General features: G+C 43.2%; 1 long non-coding RNA gene across 2 annotated transcripts in view; it reads left to right on the forward strand.

Annotated features, from left to right (window-relative positions):
- The window catches only part of LOC109489602, a 203486-nt gene that overhangs the window by 115721 nt on the left and 64498 nt on the right, over positions 1-23267 (forward strand). For both annotated transcript variants that reach the window (XR_004621641.1, XR_002142637.2), the window contains exons 3-5: positions 18073-18206; positions 18670-18733; positions 20152-20278. This is a non-coding gene — a long non-coding RNA (uncharacterized LOC109489602). The remainder of the gene's footprint in view (positions 1-18072; positions 18207-18669; positions 18734-20151; positions 20279-23267) is intronic.

Below are 23267 nucleotides of genomic sequence, written 5' to 3' on the forward strand. Positions count from 1 at the left end.
TGATCAAGTTGTTGCACACTCCTCAGAGGTGCTCCCCTAGCATGGACTTCCTAGTGAGAGTCTGTATTTCAGACATTCTACTGTTCTAGTTCACTCTCCCTGTAAGCAAGGGAACTGTCCTTGGTGACCCAACATTTTAACATATATACAATAAAACTTTGTCACTTAGTCAGGGTTTCAAACCTGGAAGCAATATGAAATCTTTGTCGGACTCTATTTACCCGGTTTGGGCTACTGAATTCGTGGAGCAAGAAGAGGCAAAAATATGGTGCCGTAATGTAATGTTCACTGAGAATCCTAGGGGAAAAAAGACCCTCAAAGTTTGGAAAGCAAATTGGGGTACAAATTCCCTCATGTGGTGCTCAGAAGCCCAAGATTCTCACAGCTGAAAGGCATGGCCATCTTATTTCTCAGCCTGTCATTCAGTGAGGGGTGGGAGCGTTCCCTGTGGGTACGTAAACCAATAATATACCCAGATTTTTCCTTCCAGCACCCTTACACAGTAATTCTTAACCTTCTGGCATGAGCCTCAAACCCTTCCTTCAAAGAAAATGAATATAGTTCCTTTGATTTGAGAAGAAGATCCATAACTTTCTCTTTTTCCATGGAAGCCTGCAGAACAAGAGCCGACCGCTTCTACTCAGCTGCCCACCCTACCTCCTTCCTCGTTTATTCCCTTGCAGCCCTGAATGTGGTCTTTTTGGTTTTTCCCAACAATGCCTGCATCACTGAGCTTCGCACAAGAAGTAAGTGCCAAAGCCTCCTTCCTTCCAAGAGCTGGTCTCCAAGTTGACTGTCTACCAAGGCTTTGTCTGGCCCTGAGCCTGGGTGGGGCTGAGCTGGAGGTCCTCTCCACCGAAACTTGTGCTCAATCACCAACCAACTCAACAGTTACAAATCTAAGACTGCACATATAGGGTGAAGCATGTACAGCAATGTCTCACTTCCAGAATCAGTAAGAAATGAGTTATCCCATTTATCCACATAGGACCTGAAAAATGTGGCCCCTGAAACAGTAAATTTTATTTAAAAAATATAAGCATTTTGGATGAAAAAATCTGCGATTATCATACACAATTACTTGCATTTTCAGATCACTGGTGGGCCTGAACGTAACCTTTTCTTCCTGATTCAAGTGGTCTGAAACCTTCACACCTCCTGGTATTCAGACCATTATGTCGTTTCCTCCCTGGCAATCTGATGCCCCTGTGACTCACCTTAACCAAGAGAGTGAGGTGACACTCTGTCAGGCCTGAGCCTTAGGAAGTCCTGGCAGCTTGTACTTTGGGCTCTGAGAGAAGTCTTCAGCCATATACCCTGAGACCACCGTGTTGTGAGAAGCCCACCCCGGCCACAGGGGAAGCCACCAGAGAAGGACTGAGATCGACAGCCAGCACCAACAGGCCATCCTGAAGCAGATCTTCCAGCCCCCATTCAAGCTGCCCCTCATGTAATGTGGAGGAGAGAAAAGCTGTCCCCAACTAGCCCTGCTCAGATTGCAGAATCAAGAACAAATCAGTGGTTGTTGATCTTGAAGTCGCTGGATACAGCAGTGGATAACAGAAACATGGCCTATCAGGATCATGGCTGTTGAGCTGGGATTGTGCCGACCCGGGAGAGAGTGCTGGGAGTTCAGAGGGTAGTGTGAGGAAGTTCTTGTGATTTCCTCCTTGTGGTCTTTCTCTTCTGGCTTTATTAGGAGGTCAGCTGCCATTTCTCACTGAGGGAGAGGTGCTGTCACTATACAAGGGCCCTTTGAGCCTTCAGGAGAGCTGGTAATTGGGTTTGACAGAGGGAAACAGGTGAGCACAAGCGGCACAGTGGAGATATTAATCACGGGTGTTGATGCAAGTGGGGGAAGAGCATAAAGAAGAGCCTTAAAAAGACTCATTTAGACATTAAGTGCTCCTAGTAAACAGCAAAATGTTATGAACAAGCTATTGAACACCTGCACCCTGGTTACTTAACGTGATAAGCTAGATGAGAAAAGACCAGCTAATGGAATTTATTTCAGCTAATGTACAGTTAAGAATAGTAAACAAAATGCTTAGGCATGAATTTTATGAAGTCCTCAGTAAATGATTAGGGTATAATTTTGTACAGTTAGAAGCTTAAGGGCTTTCTTTACCTTCATGATCTCTTTCTATCTTTGGGAAAGTTTTCATTAGAACATACTGGTTTATTAGTCTACATAATTATGCTCTGATGGAAGGTCCTACATGGCAACATACTGATGGAAATGGCATCTTCCATGGGCCATTCTTTGAGCCTCACTTGGAATCCTCTGGATATTTTCCACCCTCAATTTTGAAGGAAACATCACTATGAAAACTGTTATTCTTTATACGTCATCATCAGGATTTAATAGCTTAATTGTTTCATAAAACAAGTTTTGAGATCGTTCCTTTATTTCTCTACCAATATGCAATTGGCCCATTAGAAATAAGTACAGCTGATCCTCAAATAACATGGGTTTGAATGGTACAGGTTCACTTATATATGGGTTTTTTGCTTGTTTGCTTTTTATTGCAAAAAGCTTTCTTGTTTCCATTTGGTTCATAGCTTGGGAGAGGGCTCCAGGGTGGTTAAAAAGGTGCCTAGTGGCTACAGAAGAGGTTCAGGCAGAAGCCTTGACATCAAGGGGACACTAGAAGGGCCCTTCAAGGGCCACTGGGCTCTGGAGGCTCCTACTCATGCTCAAGGGTGAGCCTTTCTAAGAGTTACTCTCCCTGTCCAGTCTGGGGGCCGCCAGCCTGTGGAAGTAAGTCAGGTGGTTGCCCATGTTCTTGATGAGTTTCACCTCCTTATCTAAGCAGTGGCTTTCCAGGAAGTCACAGACATGGGGGTCTGCATGGCGGATCCCAGGTTGTGCAGATCCAAAGGGGCCTGGTTTGGTCTCTTCCAGAACCATGGTGGATTTCGTGACATCCAGGGTTTTCCTCCATTCGTCTTAGGACCACTTCTGCACATCCTGGAAGAAGGCATGGCTGCCATGCTGGTTTTGCATCTTCGAGAAATGCTGGGTGCCCAAAGCTTTTCCTTGGCCAACTGGAGGAAGAAGTGGTCCATGTGCTCTTGAGCCACATCACTGAGGTCAAAATAGAAGCCTAGAAAGAGGTGCAGGAGGCCCACAGATGCATGGTGACCAGGTGGTCCTAGAAGCAGAGGATGGCTGAGAAGATGGTTCCAAATTTTTCAACTGGAAAAGAGGTTGGAGGGTGGTCAGAGGCTGGAGGAAGGGCATCCCTGGGTCTTTTCCATCCAAACACTGTTGAAGCAAGAGACAGATCTGCAGGACCACTGGGCACACTGCTTATATAGATTTTTTTATAATAATTTTTTATTATATTATGTTAGTCACCATACAGTACATCCCTAGATTTTGATGGTAAAGTTCCATGATTAATTACCTGCGTATAACACCCAGTTCTCCATGCAATACGTGCCCTCCTTAATACCCATCACTGGCCTATCCCATTCCCCCACCCCCCTCCCCTCTGAAGCCCTCAGTTTGTTTCCCAGAGTCCATAGTCTGTCATGGTTCATTCCCCCTTCTGTTTACCCCCCTTTCTTCTTCCCTTTCTTCTCCTACCAATCTTCCTACTTCTTATGTTCCATAAATGAGTGAAACCATATGATAATTGTCTTTCTCTGCTTGACTTATTTCACTTAGCATTATCTCCTCCAGTCCTGTCCACGTTGCTGCAAATGTTGTGAAATCATTCTTTTTGATGGCTTGAGTAATATTCCATTGTATATATGGACCACATCCCACAATTTAGCTATTGTGGACAATGCTGCAATGAACATTGGGGTGCATATGGCCCTTCTCTTCACCACGTCTGTGTCTTTGGGATAATACCAAGTAGTGCAATTGCTGGATCATAGAGTAGCTCAATTTTTAACTTTTTAAGGGACCTCCACACTGTTTTCCAAAGTGGCTGTACCAACTTGCATTCCCACCAACAGTGTAAGAGGGATCCCCTTTCTCCACATCCTCTCCAACATTTGTTGTTTCCTGCCTTGTCAATTTTTGCCATTCTAACTGGTGTAAGGTGGTATCTCAATGTGGTTTTGATTTGAATTTCCCTGATGGCTAATGATTTTGAACATTTTTTCATGTGTCTTTACAGTACTGTGAATGTATTTTGTCTTCCTTATGATTTTCTCAGTAACATTTTCTTTTCTCCAGCTCACTTTATTGTAAGAATACAATATATAATACACATAACATGCAAAATATGTGTCAATCAGCTATTTATGTTATCAATACAGTTTCCAGTCAACAATAGATTATTAGTAATTAAGCTTTGGGGAGTCAAAAGTTATATGTGGATTTTTGACTGCATGAGGGGTCTGCACTCTTAATGCCCCATGTTATTTAAGGGTTAACTGTAGATCAAAGCTTGGGTCACAGAGCCAGATCAGTTCTCCATGAGGTTTGGGCAACATGGTCATGGTGGCTGTGCGCTGAATGAGGTCTTCTGAAAGGTGTTAACATCTCTTTAATTGTAGGCTTCACATTTGGCATCTACACATGGAAAAGACAACTGGAGTCAGGAGTCTTTCATTTTTTTTTTTATCCAAGTGGATGTGAAAATGTAGACCTTATTAATTCACTAAAAAAGAGAATATTGTACTTGTTGTGTACAAGGCCCTTCATGAGAGCCTCAAGCCCTTTCAGTAACATCTAACTCTTACTAACATCCTCCTGCCAGTCACATTATGGTGTACCTTCGATGATAAAGATCATGTAATTCACACATATCCAACCACATTCTAAAGAATAAATATGCTGAGTGTAGCTGTGTAGTCATCAGCTGGATTTCCCCCAATTTCTTTTATTTGTTTGTTTTAAAAAAAGATTTTATTTACTTATCTGAGAGAGGGATTGAGCAAGGGAGAGGGCATAAGCAGGGGCAGAGGGAAAGTGACAAGCAGACTCGCCTCCTGAGCAGGGAGCCCGACATGGGGCTGGATCCCAGGACCCTGGGATCATGACTTGAGCCAAAGGCAGATGCTTAGCTGACTGAGCCACCCAGGATTTCCCCCAATTTCTTTTAAAACATCTCAAACTTACAAAAAAGTTGAAATAATGATACAATGAACACCCGTTAATCTCCTTTACAGATTAATTCATGAATTGTTAATATTTTGCTACATTTGCTTTCTCTCTCTCTTTTTCTCTCTCTTTCTGTCTCTCCCTCACACGTACTTTTTGCTAAGCCATTTGAAAATAAGCTACAGCTATCACCTACTTCAACATGCATCTCCTAAGAACAAGGATAGTCTCTTACTGGACACAGTATCTTTATCAACCCCCCGAATCAATATTTAGTATGAAAATTAATTTAGCATTAAAATTTTCCCAATTGTCGCAAAAAAAGATCTTCATTGCTTTTTTTTTTTTTTTTTTGATTCGGGATGCTATCAGAGGTCATGCATTCCATTGGCTACCATACCTCTCTAGTCTCCTGCAGTCTAGAGCAGTCCTTCTACTTTAAGTTGATTTGTACGGCCTCAGTCATTTTGAGGAGTCTGGTCCAGTGTCCCGTAGAAGGCTCCACTATTTGGATTTGTAAATTGTTCCTATCGATTGGATTAATATCGATTATCTTTAACAGGAAAGCTACTTGGTGTGGTGTACTTCCTTTTACATCACTGGCCACCCAGTGATTGGGTGATGCTGGCTTTGATCTCTTCCTCAAGGGGATCCTTTCCCTCTTTGTAATTAAGAAATGACCTGCACAGTGATGCCTTGAGGTTCTGTGCCTGACAACTCTTCCCTTCATTATTTTAGGATTCGTTGCTAAATTCTTTCCTAAAGCAGTAATTACCTTGGTGGTAGGAAAATTTCAGTGTTGCAAACCTTCATTTCTTCTACATTTATTAATAAGCATTATTTTATTAAAAAAGAGCTTCCTTCTCCCATTTTAAAGATATTACTAAGGCCTTGGAGATTCTTTTAGTCAATGTGTTATAACCAATTCCATCCTTTTTCATTGCTCCAATGATTTCAAATATGGTGATTGGAAGTCCCTATAAAAGAGTACTTGTTTCCTTTTCACATGCCCCCACTGGTTTTTTAAGCACTTTTCTTGCTTTCTGGTACAGGAAGTTGTTCTCAGCTCACCTTTCATTTGTTTCCTTTGATTAAGCATTTACATTGTTTCCATCATTAGCTCTTACCAATCATGGCATAGTGAATAGCTGTGCGTGAGTTGATTTATAGTCGTGCGGTCGTATCTGAAAGGAAAACACATTACCATTTTTCCTCTACTCTCTTCTCAGAACACTGCTAACACCACATGTGTGGGGTTTTCCCACACCAAGTATTCTCCAATTCTTGGCAGACAACTATTCTTCATTTACTTCGATTCTACCTGGAATTAGCATCAGATCCTAAAAGCTAAGGGCACAGTCCCATAAGACCATCCCTCCTTCAGATGCCAATCGCAAGCCCAGGTTGCCACTTACGGTTCTGATAGAGTGGCTATAAATTAGAGGTTCCCCAAACCCCCTCCTCAATTTAATGTTAAAATGGCTCACAGGCTCAAAACAGGTTCTACTAGATTATCAATTTATTATAAAAAGATACAACTCAGTAAGTGATGCATAGGGCAATGTGTGGGGGAAGGGGTGTGGAGCTACTGCCCACTTCAAGCACATGACCCTCTCAGCATCTCCAAGTTCACCAACCTAGAAGCTCTCCAAACCCCCTCAGTTAGGGTTTTTTTGTGAAGACTTCATTACATAAGCATGATTGATTGAATCATTGACACTTGGTGATTAAGTCAAGCTCCAACCCCTCTTCCCTCCCGGGAGGTCTGAAAGTTCCAGCCATCTCATTACATGGCTGGTTCCCCTGGCAACCAGTCCCTCATCTTTAGGTGCTTTCCAAAAGCCACCTCATTAATGCAAACTTAGGTGTGGTTAAAAGGGGCTTCTTATGAACGAGAGATACTCCTTTCACCTTTATTTCTCCAGAACTGTTTCAAAAGCCTGAGGCAAGAGACAAATATTATAAGATAGTCCTATTGCTCTAACCACCTAGGTAATTACAAGGGTTTCATGAGCTGTTTGCCAGGAACTGTGGATGGAGACCAAAATGTATATTGCTTATTATATCACAGCATCATAATATCCCAAGGGAAAATTCTGAGAAATAAGGTGGCTGGATTAAAAGAAATGACTATGTAATTTTTCTAGAACTTTCCAAATCCCCCCCACAGAGGAGTTGTAACATTCTGCACTCTTATTCACAAAACATAGTAGTGTCAGCCTGATTTTTCATACTTACACTTCGACATGAGTTTCTCCTTCAAAGAAGTCAATATTTCTATCATTCCATTTTTATAATTATTTTCAGTATTTCATGACAATCTTAAATTGTTTCACTCTTAGCAAATCTTTGTCATATGTCATTATAATTGGGGATTTTTTCATCCTAACTTTTATTTTATTTTACTTAATACAAAAACAATTGGAGTGACATCAGTGAGATGGCACTCTAATTTTCTGTCATCATCCTCCACGGAACGCTGATTTTGGCAATTGCCCATGGATGACAATGCCTTTGTGGGAGTCCCTCAGAGAAGTTCCAGCACACCACTATAAGAAAAAGAAAATCCAAAAAACAGATGCATTGTAAAAGGTAAGAGGAACAATTTCACCTTGCCTGGGTCATCCCTACCCCAAGGTGTCAGGGCTCAATGCCCAGAGAGCCTGTGGCCCACAATTCCTCCCCTGAAGGAGAGCAAATGAGTGAGCACCCAGCTTCTCCAGCCATGTGGGATGCTACCCAGGAGGCTCACTTTTTTCTTGCTCCACTCAGAATACCACATGATCTGCAGGCTGAGGGTGGAGGAGAGCCTGAAAGCACAGCAGCCAGGGCCTGTAATTCATCAGATGGACACTAATAACCACTTTTCAGAGCATCCTACTAATGGATTTGTCGTCTCCATCAGGAAGTCTGCTCACAAACTGCTAGAGATGACACACCTGTGAACACCCCAACCAGCCCACAGCCACCAACAACACTCTGCACACTCCTTTCTTCACAACCCTATGCCCCACCCCCAAGGCTGGCTCCTGCCACACAGTCTTGTGGATGGGAAGAGCAAATCTTTGCTAGGGATCAAAGAGCAGAGAGCCCACCTGGCTCTTCAGGATTGGGAAAAGACTCACAAACAAGCATTTCAGGACATTGCCCTAGAGGAAACATATGGGAAGCTGTCAGCAAGCAGCCTGGCTTTTTGGAATTGAGAGAAGGCATACAATTAAGAATCCCTTCAAGAGGGAAGAAGAAGTGTGAATGAATGCATTCATAGAAAAGATCTGAGAAAGCCTCAGAATCCCTTTCCAGACTGACAGGTGAAAATATCTCTCACACGATGTGAATTAGACTAGAGGAGGTGTCTCCTGCTTCAATTGCAAAGACAGCAATGCAACACCTCAAGGAACACAAGAAATAAAAGAAACATAACACCACCAAAGAACTGACCTCAAAGAAATGGAGATCTTCAAAGGTCTGACAAAGAATTTAAAATAATTATTTTAAGGAAGCTCAGCAAGCTACAAGAAAATATAAATAGATAACTCAGTGAAATCAAGAAAACAATACATGAAGAAAATGAAAAGTTCAACACAGAGATGGAAATTATAAGTAAAAACCAAACAGAAATTCTGGAGCTGAAGAATACTATGAATAAATGGAGGGGGAAATGCAATAGAGAGCATCAGAAACAGACTTCATAAAGGAGACAAAAGAGTCTTTGAACTTGAAGACAGGTCATTTGAAATTATCCAGTCGGGAGAAAAAAAGAATGAAAAAAAGAGTGAATTAAGCCCACATGAATTATGAGGTTTACTAAAAGAAATCATATTTGTAATATGGGAGTCCCAGAAGGAGAGGGACAGAAAGAGGCAGAAAGCTTATTTAAGGAAGTAGTGGCTAATATTACACTGTATGTTAACTAACTGGAATTTAAATAAAATTTTTTATAAAAGAGTAATCAATGAACATACTAGCTTTTTCATCTTTCAAAAAAGTATAGAAAAAGTGGCTGAAAATTTCCCAAATCTGGGCAGAGATATGGACATCTAGCTACATCAAGTTTAAGTCCCATATGGATTCAATCCAAACAGGACTTCATCAAGACACATTATGATAAAACTCAAAAATCAAAGACAAAGAGAAAACTTTGAAAGCAGCTAGAGAAGAGACACTCATTTCATACAAGGGAATCCCCATGAGGATATCCATAGATTTCTCAGCAGAAACCTTGCAGGCCAGTAGAGAGTGGGAGGATCCATTTGATGTACTGAGACAAAAATTGTCAATCAAGAATACTTTACTGAGCAAAATTGTTCTTCAGAAATGAAGGAGAGGTAAAGACTGTCCCAGAAAACCAAAGCTGAGGGAGCTCATCACCACTAGCTATGTCTTATAATAATGCTAAATTGAGTTCTTCAAGCTGAAATGAAGGGACACTAATTAATAACATAAAAACATATTAAAGTATAAAACTCACTGGTAAAGATAAAGGCAAATCCAGAATTCTCTAATACTGCACTGGTAGTGTGTAAATCACTCATAGCTCTAGTGTAAAGGTTAAAAGACAAAAATATTAAAAATAACTGTAGCCACAGTAATTTAGTAAGAGACACAATATAAAAGATATAAATTGTGACATCAGAAACAAAATAAGGGGAGAAATAAAGGGTAGAAGGTTTGTATGCAATTAAAGTTAAATGATCATCAGCTTAAAATAGACTGTTACGTTTTACATAAGCCCCATGGCAATCACAAAGCAAAAAGCTATGGTAAATACACAAAAGATAAAGAGAAAAGATTAAAGCATATATAAAATCATCCAATCACATAGGAAGAAAGCAAAAGAGGAAAAAAGGATTCTAAAACAGCCAGAAAAACAGTTAACAAGATGGCAATAGGAAGTTCTTACTTATCATAATTACTTTAAACGTAAATGGGTTAAATTTTCTAGTCAAAAGACACAGGTACTGAATGGATTAAAAAGCCATATCCAACTCTATGCTGCCTAGAAGAGACTCATTTCAGCTTTCAGGACACACACACAGAACCTGAAGGCATGGAAAAAGATGTTTCATGCAAAGGCAACCAGAGGAAGCAGGAGTAGCTATACTTACATCCGACAAAATAGACTTTAAGCCAAACACTGTAACAAGAAACAAAGAAAGTCATTATATAATGACAAAGGGCTCAATTCATCAAAAAGATATAATATTGGTAAATATTCATGCGCTCGACATAAAAGCATCTAATTATCTAAAGTAAATATTAACATACATGAAGGGAAAAATAGCAATATAATAATAGTAGGGGACTTCGGTACCCCACTTTCAGCATTTGATAGATCATCCAGACAGAAAATCAGTGAGGAAATGATACACTTGACTGCACTTTAGACAAAATGAACCTAACATATGTGAATATAGAACATTCTATCCAACATCAGCAGAGTACACATTCTTCTCAAGCACAGACAGAATGTTCTCCAGGATAGCTCATATGTCAGGTCACAAAATAGTCTCAACATATTTAAGAACATTAAAATTATTTCAAGTATCTTTTCTGAGCACAATCACATGAAACTAGATATCAATGAAAAGAGAAAATTGAAGAATTCACAAACCAAACAACACACTTCTGAATAACCAATGGCCCAGAGAAGAAATCAAAAGGAAAAAAAAAATATTTTCAGAAAAACATGCCAAAAATTATGCAAATCAGCAAAACAGTGCTAAGAGTGATGTTTGTAATGATAAATGTCTACATTTTGGTTTTTTATTTTTATTTTTTAAAAGATTTTATGTTTAAATAATGTCTACACCCAATATGGGGCTCGAACCTACAGTCCTGAGATCAAGAGTTGCATGCTCCACCGACCAAGCCAGCCAGAAGCCCCTAAATACCTACATTTTAAAAAATAAGATCTCAGATAAAAGACCTAATTTTACACCTCAAGGAACTAGAGAAAGAGCAAAGTAAGTCCAAAACTAACAGAAGGAAGGAAATAAATAGCAACCAGATAAGCAATAGGAAAGACCAGCAAGATAAAGAGCTAGTTTTTCAGAAGATAAGCCAAACTGACACATCTTTACTAGACTAATTAAGAAAAAAAGAGGGAATACTCAAATAAATAAAGTAAAAAATAAAAGATGAGACTTTACAAGATGAGAAATACAAAAGGATCATGACAGATTACTATGAGCGATCATACACTAATTGGATAACCCGGAAGAAATGGCTGAATTCCTAGAAAGATACAACCTTCCAAGACTGAGTCAGGAAGAAATAGAAAATCTGAATACAGAGATTGAATCAGTAATCAAAAATTTCACAATAAAGGAAAACTCAGGAGCAGATGGCCTCGATGGTGAGTTCTGCCAAACATTGAGGGTAGAAGAAATGGGGAGATGTTGTTCAAAAGGTACAAATTTTCAGTTTTAAGATGAATATGTTCTGGGGCTATCATGGACAGTATGATAATATCCCTCCTAAGGCTAAATTTGCTGAGAGTAAGTGTTAAGTGTTTCACCACACACACAGGTAACTATGTGAAGTGATGGGTGTGTTAACTAACTTAATTGTGGTCAATATTTCACAATGTATGTGTATGTCAAATCATCACAGTGCACATTTTCAATATATACAATTTTGTTTATTGGTCGTACTTCAATAATGCTGGAAAAATAATACATGCTGTTATTTGATTTCTTGGAAACTTTCAAAAGTTAGAACAAGTGTAATTTTATTTTATACAGCATTTGTAAACCAAATGAAATCATTTTGGCTTTGTTACTGCAGTTCTAAAGATTAGCCACAAAGTGATATCAATTTTACATTTTTAAAGTCCATTGCCAATGAGAAATTCAAACTATTTTCAGCAATTTTAGTATCATTTGAATAATATATGGTCCCCCAAAGTAATATCTTAAAAGATACCATGCTTTCAACTATAAAAACATCATAATGTAATTGTTTTTCTTTAGGAAATAATATTTTATAGTCACTCTGGCTTTTGTTTGCATCTGACAGGTATAATTATTAAAGTCTACCATAAGAAAAAATAAGATAAAATATTTTACTTAGAAAAAACAAATTTAGTTGTATATTAACTAAAATATATCCGCTGGCTAAAATATTTCATCCTTGAGTTATATGCAAAACAAGAAAAAGAAATCCTTCAAACTGAGTAAGTGTTTAAGTTATTGGGTAATAATGTCCAATGCTTATTCACCTATTAAAAGTTGGTAAGTACCCCAGTGTTCCCTGCAGCATTGTTTACAATAGCCAAGATATGGAAGGACCCAAGTGTCCATGGATAGATGAACGGAGAAACAAGATGTGGTATATATACCCAATGGAATATTATAATGCTAAGCAAAATACATCAATCAGATAAAGACAAATACCATGATTTCACTCATACGTGGAATTTAAGAAACGAAACAAATTGACAGAGAGAAAGAGAGACAAATAGAGCAGCCGACTATTAACTACAGAGAATAAACTGGTTGTTCCCAGAAGGGAGGTTGGTGAGAGGATGGGGGAACTAGGTGATGGGCACATGAGCACACTTACTGTGAGGAGCGCTGCGTAATGTATAGAATTGTTGAATCGTGGTACTATCCACCTGAAACTAATATAATACTGTACGTTAATTATACTTGAATAATTTTAAAAAGAAAGAAGTCAGAGAAGTAAATAAAAGTTGGTAAGATATTTCCATACCCTGGTTAACAAATACTTTCAGTACATTTCAAATTGGTGATAATTTAGTTAATGATTTAAAGAAATGAACCCTAAACATTTGGTTTAGTCTTTGGTTAAGTTACTTTGAGCATGCATAAAAGTATCCATTGGAAGGTGGCTGAGTTAACTAAAAGATGTGAAGATTTCTGGGTAATGACATTTCTATCACTGGCAACTAGGAGAAATCTATTACGCATGCAGGTGGCTCGGATATTTGCTGTCACTTTGCCAGGCTGCATTTGCAAGTCCAGCACTTCAACAGCGGCATATTCCCCGAGAGTCTGTCAGCAGATGTCCCATCTGTAGCCACGTGGACTAATTGAGCTGTTCCAAGTAGTATCCTGAATCCATTGCAATCCGTATAGATAAACTGAAAGTAAAAGTACGATATATAATCCATCTTTTACACTGACTACACACACACACGAATCAAGAGACTGTTTTTATTATTATACACTCTATTTTTGTTGAAGGCCCACTGTAAAACCTTAGCCGGATAATTTCACATCAAATGTCCTTCATCTAATCTCATCTAGAGAGGAGGGTAGAGAGAGTGGTAGATCTCAGGAGATTGAACAACGTGCTGATGGTCATCAGAGAGCATGTATTAGCAATGCATCTCCAATTGCTAGGTAACATTAAATAAAATATAGTCGTCTTGGTAAAAGCAGACCTGTTCTTAAAAATCTCAACTATGCTTTGCTGGACTTTAATTTTCCTGATTGCATGTCTGGGCTTGATGGAGGCGTCACTCCTCTTGTGGCTGGTGTCTGGGATGGGGGAGCACTGTTGGTGCCATCTCCGCGATCCCTCTCTGGTGCTCACGGCTCTGCTGAGAGAGGGGGCCTTCCACACCAAGGCGGAAATGCCAGCGAGCTGCCTTTCCAGCTTCTCTAGAAGCTAGTGGCCACCGGGCAGTCTGCTGGGGCCCACTCCGACCTGCTGGGTGAGCATCTGCCTTTTAACCAAATGCCCTGGTGACTTACGAGCAACCTGCAAGTGTGAGCTACCTTGGAGCGTTCCCTACCTCGCGACCAGGAGCAGCCAACGGATGCAGATGTGTTTCAGCAGGCCGGCATGCTGTTGTTACTCCTTAGGTTCTGGGGGCGTCTTCAGTCTCACCGCTCGGCGCTCTCTGAAGCCCTGCCCTCAGATGGAAAGAATTTTCCATCCATACCAAATCGTATTTGATTGTCTGAAGCCCACAGTGTCAGGAGGCTGGGAGGTTCCAGGAGAGTCTGATGCGGCCTCTTAACTAAGCACGAGGTTTCTCCAGGGCTGACCTGGTCGATGCATTAGGACTCCAAAGACTGTTTGTCTTTTCTGAATCAGGTCTTTCATTCCATCCTCCCAGAGCCCCTATTTTTTTAAGAGGTCCATTTTAATAGCACATCAAAGAGAAAAATCACTGTCTTAAAATAATCATGAGAGGAGTTGGCCAAGTACTAAGAAAAGAAATATTTGGATACTACTTTTTTTCCCATTTTAATTCTCCTTTAGCACCCTTTTAAAAAAATCAGATAGGCATTTATGAGTGGATGCTAGCAGTGTTTGTATAGGTGCGCACTGGAAAAATGCTTTTAATAGATCGTGTATTCCTCTGTTGCTAAATAGGCCATGCTAAACGTCACCGAGTGCAACATAATTATTGGCATTTAGCATCGTAAAACTAGTAACTGTAGAGAAAGTCAGGATGTTTTCCCAGTTCCCAGAACATAATTTTCCATCATGGGAATTATTTTGACAGTTGCAGCAAATGGGAACTTTTTTCCCCCTCTTGTTTCTGGACATGAAACTGGACCTTTTTGACCTTTACACAAATGATCATTAATCTCTCCAGACTCCCACTTTTTTTTTTTAAGATCCATAAAGAGGTTACATGGAACACAGCACTATAACTGAACAGTTTGAAGACAGATGACTAATTTCCTAAATTATTTCTGGATTTTCCCTTTTATTACTTGTGGCCTTAAACAGCTTCAACAGAAAACTTGCGCTGGGAAGTTCTCCCCCTCCTCCCCGTACCCCCTCCCCGAGCAAGAGGTAGAAAGTGAAAGGCTAGTAATGGAACACTTAAAAATGATCCCACTGGGCCTTGCCTGTTATTCACGAGCAAGGAATGCAGTTGTGCTTATAAGGCCGAGGTTCGTCTAAAGGAATTTTCATAAACCACCAATTGCATTACATCAATGCCTCATCTTAAATCCCATGGTGATTTTCCCAAACACAACTAGCTTACTGGCTTCAAACACATTATCTCTTTTTGTCGTTGCAAAAAATTCTCTGTTTATATTCCTGCAGGGCCATCCTAAAATGGCCAGTTAGCTAACGTGGAAAAGGAAGGGGAAGAGAAGGCATAACCTTTGGAGAATAAGGCTGGGGCGGACGTAGAGCCATCTGGCTTCACTGTCCAAGTACCAGGCCCACCCCCAAGCCCCTGGCGTGAAGCACGCCAACCCCCATCTCTGTGTATTTCCTTGTTGCTTGTGCATGGTGGTTGGACAAGATGTGGGCCCAGAGAGGACAGGACATGGAGAGAAGCAGGAGGGGGACCCGGAGAGCCCTGTTTCATTCTCCAAAATTCCACGTGACAAAAAATGCCCACCCCTTATGCTCTGACACTGAGCGAGGAGCCAGAGGCAGTCTGAAACAGGGGGTGGAAATTTCACAGCCAAGTGTGGGCTCTTGACCTTAGGAACTGCGGTCAGGAGGTCATGTTATGAGCTCAGTTCAAGACCCATAACCTCAGCAGACAAGCAAATTGTACTTGCATAGCTCCCTGAAAAAGCAGGTTTGGGTAATGGTTGGGGAAGCCCCGTGAAAAGCAGCACAGAAAGGGAATGAGGTGTTGTACATCCTTAAATGTCCATTTTTGGCAAGACCGTGTTTTCCCTGGGGGGGGGGCTCTTCTATCTCCACGGGGTGTTCCTCAGCACCCATCGTGCCCATTTCCAAAATAACTCTCTTCGTGTCCTCCTGTCTGCTAACCTCCAGCTCAGTGCCCTCCCCGAGATATTCCAGAAGGACTGCGATTGTTGCCTACTCTCTCCAGAGTCAAGTAGTCTCCACTGCTCTGTGACATAAGCCCCCCTGACCCCATGGCTGTGCCCCGGGCTGCAGGTCACCCCTGGGAACTGTGAGCGTCCCCACAAGGCTGGGCAGGGGATTGGAGGTGCAGTGGGGAGAGCAGTCATTACCAGAATGACAGCATGCTTGGGAGAAGCACTTCAGACTAAGAGCTGAAATCACGATCCTGAACGTCTAAGGGAAAAGCCTAAAAACCCCGAAGTGCGGCCTAGGAAGCCTGGTGAGCACAGCCCAGAGCCCTCTTTCTTAACACTGTGGAGGAAACAGAAGGAAGGACACGGGGTGGGGGTGTGGGTGGGGGGACACCGCCCAGGCGTGAAGTTCTGCGGGGGAAGCCGAGTCGAGGTCAAGGATGATGACACTGCCCCGATGCAGCGTTAATTAAGCTGGAAGTGTTTCGTGGTCTGCAAGCCTCCGTGGGAAAAGGAGGATGTGAAACAAGGAGCTGCAGCCGATGATTATTGGGAAAGGGGTGGGCTAGCAAGTTCCTCCCGCCGGCAGAGGAAGGGCCTCCGGCAGGGAGGGAGAGCTGGAGACGTCCCTGCGGAGCCCAGAGCTCCAGCGGGTGCAGGAGTGGGGCCGCTTGGAGCGCCCCTCGTCTGTCAAGAGCCCGCACTCCTTCACTGCCTCCCCTCGAGTCCACATTCTGATGTGTTCTGTTGGGTGGTCACGAATGGAGCCAGGTTACGCATTTTGGGCAGGAGCCCAACAGAAGTAAAATGCTGTGTTTTTCTCAGTCCGTCACATCAGGAGGCGTCTGCAGTCAGTGTGTACCAGTGTCGGCTCCCGTGGCCAAGTTCAGGCGGGTCTGCAGGGCTTCCCGGCGGTGAGGCTGCCCTTGTTCCCCTCCGAGCCGAGCAGCGTGCTGCGGGGATGTGTGCCCGGACAGTGTGAATGCGCTGTGTCTGCCGGACTCTACCCAGCCCGTTCCGGCATCCACGGAAGAGGAGCTGAATCCCCCATTACTATGATCATTGCCAAAAGGCGATTTTCTGGTTAATTCATTCCTTCAATCCAAATCGAGAGACATTTTACAAAGTAACTGGCTTGTATTCCTTAAAAATACTAACCTCAGGAAAACCTGAGAAGTTGTTCCAGATTAAAGGAGCCTGAAAAGACCCAATAATTAGATGCAGTGTGCGATCCCAGACCAGGATCCTGCCGTCCTTTTCTCTAAAGGACATTGTTGCGACAACTGGTGAAATTTGAGTAAGGCCTGGATATTCCATAATATTATTACTTCAATGTTAATTTTCTGATTTTCTCATTGTGATTGCCTTATGTAAAAGAATGCTTCTGGGAAGCTCACGTTCCTTGGAGGATTTCAAAACGAAGGGAATTGTGGCTACAACTTTCTCTCAAATGCTCAGAAAAAAATACTATGTGTCTACAGCAAATAATAAGGCACCTGCGGTGAAATGTTAACATTTGGGGGATGGGGGGAAAGGGTGCATGGGAGCCATTTGTAATACTCTTGCAACTTTTCTGCACACATGAAATGATTTCAAAATGAGAAAGTTTTTAAAAATGTACCGGGCATTGGAAATGAACTGAGTAGGTGGGCATGGCTGAATTTGAGGAGGAGTGGATGGGATCACACCCCCATGGGGAAGGTGGGTGGGTGATCTTGTCTCTGGGGACATTCTAAGGCTGGAGGACCATCTAGTCCATCCCACCCCACCAAATGCAGACCCACAGGGATATATGGCAACAAGCAGCTTTCTCTATTGTGCTGTCTGGGAAGGCAAAACATTTGAGTCATATCAACAAAGGCTAGTTTTCAAGAAAACTTACTAATAGCCCATTGCTTTTGCCTCCGAATTCCAATTTCTGGGCATGACATCGCTGCTGTCACATTCTGTGTCAAGAGTCCCGAAATAGATGATTCCAGAGGCTGCAGCTTGCCTCTGACTGAAGGTCTTACATGGTAACAATAAAGGTCTTCAGCCTCTGAGCCCTCCGATGAAGGACAAGCACACCGAGTAATCAGTCTTTCCCACCACGTGAATAAGCTCCCGTCCCCACAGCGCCGGCGGAACGCAGGCCGCGAGCCCACAGCCCACGCCGCCGATAATGACTTCAGCCTACAGAGGGAAGAGAGCAGTGGCCCCCAAAATAGATCCTTAAAACACTCCCTTGTCTTGTGTGACAGCACAATTTACTGTTTCATTTTGGTCTCTTATCAGGAAGCCTTCTGAATCAGTGCTCTATTCTGAGCACAAAGTCAAGATTTCTGTGGCCTCAGCCAAAGACGTTCACGTGGAGAGCTGCTGAGTTGGCTTGCTGATTCAGGCTGCGACGATTCCTGGAGTCCTTCTGGGTGAGTGGGAAGGGGTTCACCCATAAAAGCTTTTCCTTGGCCTTTCTATCCTTTTCCCACCCTGTCCACTTAGCATTCTGCTAGAGAGAACACACAACTGAATACATGCCAAGAAAATGGACACACTCCACAGACATTAATAGCTTCACTGTATTAATAGCTTGTCAGAAGTCAGCTATCTCCCCGGGGGATCTTAGTTTCTCCCCTTCTGAATGTCCATTTTTTTTTCTTTCTTTGTTCTTCCTTTACCCTGGCCTTCTTACAGAAATGGTAGGTCATTTGCAGGTACTGCAGGTTATAAAACAAGTGACTGGGAGCCCAGCTAGGGACAGCAGCACTGAGCCAGCAGACACCTCAGTTACTGCATCCCTGTAACGTGGGTGCTTTGCCCAGGCTGTGCGCCGCCCCGTGTCACCCTCTGGACAAATCTGCAAGACAAGTTATTCCATCCTCATTTTTTCAGATGAGAAAATAGATGCTCAGAGAAGATGAATTTCATGCCTGAAGGTCCACGGCAAGTCCAAGAGGTGAGGTTTAAACTCTGTTGTTTGTCTAGAGGGCTCTAGTTTTCCACTCCGTGTACTTCAACAGTGAGTAGAAAGATGCCCAGATCCCCTTCATCTGCTTCTCAAAGGCCCCAAATTCTTCCAGCAAATTGGGTTTGGTGCCTAGATTGCATAAGAATGCGTTACCTTTGGCATCTCGTCCCACTTGTGGGTGCCACCTCGGTAACCCTGGTGAGCAGGAAAGAGAATATATTCAAGATTTCACTCAGCTTGGTCATTGAGATTTCTCTGCTATGTGTGAGCTGGACGTCTTCAGGACCAAAGCTGGGTGGGGTCCCCATCTCCCTGCTGAGCCAGCCGGGTGGGCTGTGGTAGCCGGTAGCCCTGCGTCCTGCCCTCTACCACAGTTTCTAACCCCACTTGGCTTCTTGTGAATTATGTGACATCTGAGATTATGACAGCAGATATTCCTCCTCCCCTGGGGACCCGAAAGTCCGTGCTGGGTACACCACCCCTTCATGGTAGGCCCATTAGACTGCTTCCTACCAGCACCTAGGAAGACATGTCTCGTAGGTGACTCAGTGTCCCATCATACTCCCAGGGCACTCACCAAAGCCACATGCACTGCTGGGTTCTCACAGAAGCAACCACACCTGTCTGTCTGAGGAGCCTGTGTGCCTGACCCCCACACAGGACTGGTGCAAAACGGCAGGGAGCTGAAGACCCCAGGCATAACCTTGAACTCACGAACCCACAGAAGTTGGTAAATCAAGGTCCCGGACCCTTTGACCCTCGGGTGGGACAAGTCTGAAGTGTTGTCCACTTTCCCCCCATCTCAAGCCACCACTGTCCACAGCAATAACCTCAGTAAGGCACCCCGTGTTGGCTTGCTTCTCTTCTGTCTCACTTCTACTCCTGATGCGTGCTTCCTGGGAGCAGCTTCTAGGATATTCTTTACACTCAGACCCTGGTCTTAGGTGGACTTGAGAGGAACTGGCCTTGGACATCCCTCAGGCCTCCTTCTCTGCCTCCCTAGTGTGATCAGCACACTGTTGAGCCCTCCCAGGGAATGTTGCTGACAGAGGTGAAGATGGTTGTCCCCGGGCCCCACACTTAGGCTTTTCCACGCCAGAAACCTGTGGTTCCAGCCAGATGGCATCCATCAGGAAGGAGTTCCTGGAGGAGAGGGGAGCTAGGGCTTAGGGTGGGACACCAGCAACGTTAGTGAGTTTTTGTTCCGACGTGCCTACACTGAAACACTGAAAGACGAGCCTCTCCTATTCCAACTCGAAGCAGAATGAAGCTTATCAGCAAAAAAGGAACCTCTATCCACAGGGAGGGGAGGGTCTTGTCTTTTGCAGATTGGCAATATTTCAGAAGAGAAAGAAGAGTAAGATGTTTCTTTTTCCTCCTTGAACTTGCTTCCTTCTCTATCCCAGGTCTCAGGCTCCATTACGTCATGATTTCTGGGGTGGCATGAGGCTCCAGCATCATGCACTCCACTTCGGCCAGCTGACACTCGGGAATCGCCAGGCTCTGACCTCAGCACCCAGCATGGAGGAGTGGGTGAGTGCGTGTTTCCGTTTCCTCCAATCAGCACAGCATCCGGGAGGGAGAGCGTTCACTTTGTCAAAGGTTCAGAAATAACAGAAGTAAAACCAGTGAATCACCGCGGTGGCAATTAGTAAAAGTTTACCATGCACACACGAAAAAGGCAGTTTGTAAACCACGAGCACTCAAACCAGAGCGTGGAGCGAGGCTCGGGGGTCGATGGTTATAAAGCAGCTCCTACGGGGAGAAGTTGGAGACTGTATTCTTCCCTGGGGTTGGTCATAATGCTAGAATGTTCTCAAGTGATAGGGAACTGGTCAGTGGTTACCTCCTATCAACCTGGGGAAGCAGTTCAAGTTTTGCTTGTGATTTTCAGAGGCACATGTGAGGAATGACCCAGGTCCAGTCAGTCTTGCAAAATAAGCTAAATTAAGCTTTATTTGTATGACTAAACTGGTTTCATCTACTCAGGGAATTTTTAAGGCTGGTCTCCATGTGTTTTTTATTTCAACAACCTTCTGCCTAACGGTGACTGGCTCAGAGGCACGTGACACCCTGAGACCCAGGGAGACTCTGGGATACAGGTCTCCCCTGTTCCTCAGTGGATCCCCAGGGGCTGCCCAATGGCCTGGGCTGCCATGTTGGTATCCTTGGAGAAGCATCTGGGGATGAGGCCCCAGGGGAGGCAGAATCCTTGCGATGTTAGCAATGGGGTCTGCCTGCCCTCCTCGGGACCTTGCAGTAGGTGAGACATTTAATTCCTTTACTTGCTTACTCCGACTTTAACCAAGTTTTCTGTCACTTGCAGCAAAAAATCCTAAATGATGCAAGTGGGAGGGAGAAGGTTTCTTAGCTTGGTTTGGTCAGGATCAGAGATTCTTCTGGCCAAAGCATGTGGCCGATGGGTGCCCCCCAGTTGTGCATAGAACGTTTGAAATCCTCTTGGGCGGTTAAGGGCCCTCCCTCTTGGGCACTTACTCCTCAGAAGGGGGTGACAAAACTTACAGGAATTTGCCCTTGAGACACCCAAGGGTCTGATTCTGACATGCTGGAGTTTTAGCCCCAAAGTGAAACTCTCATTCACAAGTAAGTTTATCCAAAAGCGTGTGGGGAATTACTTCATTTATTTAATTTTTAAAAGATTTATTTGAGAGAGAGAGATAGAGAGCCTGGAGGGGAGGGGAGGGGCTGAGGGAGAGGGAGAGACACAGACTCCCCACTGAGCACAGAGCCCAATGCGGGGCTCCATCTCACAGCCCTGAGGTCGTGACCTGAGCCAAAACCAACAGTCCAACGCTCAGCTGACTGCACTACCCGTGCGCCCTGGGGAAATGACATTTTAAATTCAAGCACAACATATATCCAGTTTAGTAAATTGGGACCAATATTTTGAAAAGGAGGAGAAACTACTCCATTGGAAACAAATGAATTCAAGTATACAAAATAATATTTATCCACTGGTTGATTTTAAGAGGTTATAGACGTGGTCATTTTTTAGTGGAAATGCAGTCTTCTTATTCCATTTAAAAAATTCTTTAGCCTCTCTCCAGCCTTTTCTTAGGAAATATCCAACCTACAGAAAAGTTGCAAAAATAACCAGATGAATGTCTACATATCCTTTACCGAGATTAACCAATTGTTAATGTTTTGCTGTGTTGACTATGTCCATATGTATATGACACACACACGCCTATGTCATCAGGCAAAAATTATTTTAGGCACAGACACACTCACACGCACGGTCACATAGATAGTTTTCTGGATGAACCATCCGAGAGTTCATTGCAGACATCAAGACACTTCACCTTTGAATACTTTCAGCATTTGTCCCCTAAAAATTATCAGATAATTGTCACACTCAGGAAAGTGAACATTGAAATAATGCAGTTATCTAAACACATGGTCCCTATCCAAGTTTTCCTGTTTGTCCTGATAATATCCTTCAGTATTTGGGTTTTGCTGTTGTTGTTTTTTGTTTGTTTTGTTTTGGTTTTGCTTTTTTAAAATCTGGCATCCAGCTAACTGTCATGCATCGCATTTACGAATATTTCACTTTTGAACATTGTTCTACAGTTTTTGTCTTGTTCTTAATCAAGTAACCTGGGTATGGTAAAACCAATATCGATTCCATCAATTACTTATTTTCTCTCAATTTTCATTCATCTCATTAATTACTTATTGAGAGAAGTGCTGAAAATAGAGCCCACGCAGGTGCAGGCCTTTGTATGATTTTTGTTTAACCTACAAGAACCTGTTGATTTCGTACTTACAAGCGACATTCACCCAATTGTGTCACACACTATTGCAGGAAGGAAATCAAAGTCATAGACTGAGGCTTGGTGGCGGAGGCGTGGGGACACCGATGACGATGACGGGGGCGGAAGTGATACTGGAGGGGGGAGGAGGAGACGACAGTAGGGGTGGGGAGTCAGGCTAACAGAATACAATTTTCGTCTGCAGATGGACCATTTGTGGTTTTAGGAGTGTTTGCAAAAGGACAAAAGCGTATCTTTATGATATCTCCTGAGGGGGTAGGCCACCTCTTCCGTGGTCATCACCTTGACCGTGTTCCCCCTGCACCACCACACCCCAATGTGGGGTGCCTTCTCCCTGCCTGCTGCCCCACCTGCTCCAAGAAAAATCCCTAATGGGCCAAACAGCTCACCCGTACAGGAGGCACTTTTATTGAAAGACACCGTCAGGGTCTTTCATTCTAGCTCCTGGGGCTCTCATTCCAAGGTCAGAGCGTGCCCGAGTCTCTTCCTTAGATATGCATCATGAGTTTTAAGTGCTCAGCCTGGGGAATTAATTTCAGTCGCCAATGTCATCCCAGAATGTGGTGGTTCCAGTGATGGCCACCCAGGCATTGCTCCTGCAGATGGCCGAGTAAAGTGGGCGGTCAGGGCTCCGTCTGCAAGGGGGGGGACCAGAAGGAAAGCGACAGCAAACTCTTCATGTCTTCACTGCAAGGAGTGTGTGTGCTGGCACCCCTATTCTGGCTGCT

The sequence above is a fragment of the Ailuropoda melanoleuca genome, chromosome 17 (genome assembly GCF_002007445.2).
Source record: "Ailuropoda melanoleuca isolate Jingjing chromosome 17, ASM200744v2, whole genome shotgun sequence".
Lineage (NCBI taxonomy): Eukaryota > Metazoa > Chordata > Mammalia > Carnivora > Ursidae > Ailuropoda > Ailuropoda melanoleuca.